The sequence below is a fragment of the Arachis ipaensis genome, chromosome B06, assembly GCF_000816755.2.
Source record: "Arachis ipaensis cultivar K30076 chromosome B06, Araip1.1, whole genome shotgun sequence".
NCBI classification, from domain to species: Eukaryota; Viridiplantae; Streptophyta; class Magnoliopsida; order Fabales; family Fabaceae; genus Arachis; species Arachis ipaensis.
The window spans coordinates 189,050-190,203 of NC_029790.2; positions in this window are offsets into that span (position 1 = coordinate 189,050).

A 1,154-nucleotide genomic window follows, 5' to 3' on the forward strand; every position below is an offset into this window, starting at 1 on the left:
TAAAGTGTAATTTGTTTTTTTTTTTTTGTAATAAAAAGAGCCTAGGCCCAAAAAAGGAAAAACACTAGTTACAGTCTTCAATTACATCAAGAGTACGAGAGAGTACAATCTCTTGAACATCTTCAATTACATCAAGAGTACGAGAGAGTACAATCTCTTGAACATCTTCTTGTAAAAGCGTTTTTAAATTTTTGTTTAAATTGGATCAATTTTAAAACCCATTCTTCATCTTGATAAAAAAAAATCATTCAACTAACATAACCCATAAATAATTTAAGTAACAACTCCCAGACTCATACAAGAATGACGTGCACACCTTTTTTAAGTACACCAAAGCCACTGGTGCGGGAAGACTTGTGTCACTCCTCTTCCATTTCTCATTTCATGACAAAAAGCAAGCGCACAGTTCAATAGGAGAAACATGTTCTAAATGTGTTTCTTCTCCAAATTACATGCAAAGCAAAAAAAATGCCACGAAAATGTTTTACCTGGATTCCACTGATTTCTATCTCCATCCATTTTAATTTAAAAACTCTGCTTTTTTTGTGTTGGCAAACTGACCGAATAAAAAACTCAGCAAACTTTATTCCATCAGTCTGTCGTATGTGTAATTGTCATTGTATTGCTGTACTGAAATAATTGCCAAAACGGGACTACTTGTTTTTTGTTTCATCTTCTATATTGAATATTGATCGTCTCCTATGCTTCATTAGCCTTCCCTCAATTTGGATAAACAATATCTTGCGGCATAATCCATATTGAGCAGAGATTCACACCACCAAAGACTTTAGTTATCAATTCTATTCTTTCATGTAAAATCCTTGGTACTATTTAAAATTACTTTGTTGTGATCAATTTTTGTGTATACATACTAATGACATGTATTTCCATTAATACATTCTATTAGGATTAATATACGTTTAAAATAGTCACCAACAAAAAATATACGTTTAAAATTAATAACAAGAAAAGATATTAGTGCCACAAATTATATACGTGTTAATAATGTTTACAGCTTTTTATCTTTCCAATTTCCGCTTAACACTCCAAATTTATTTTAGTTTAAAAGTGATATGATAGCCATTTCATATTATTGTAGGTTATTTATTATACTTGCTTTCAATATTCGTAATATGAAACGGGTTAAACGGGTT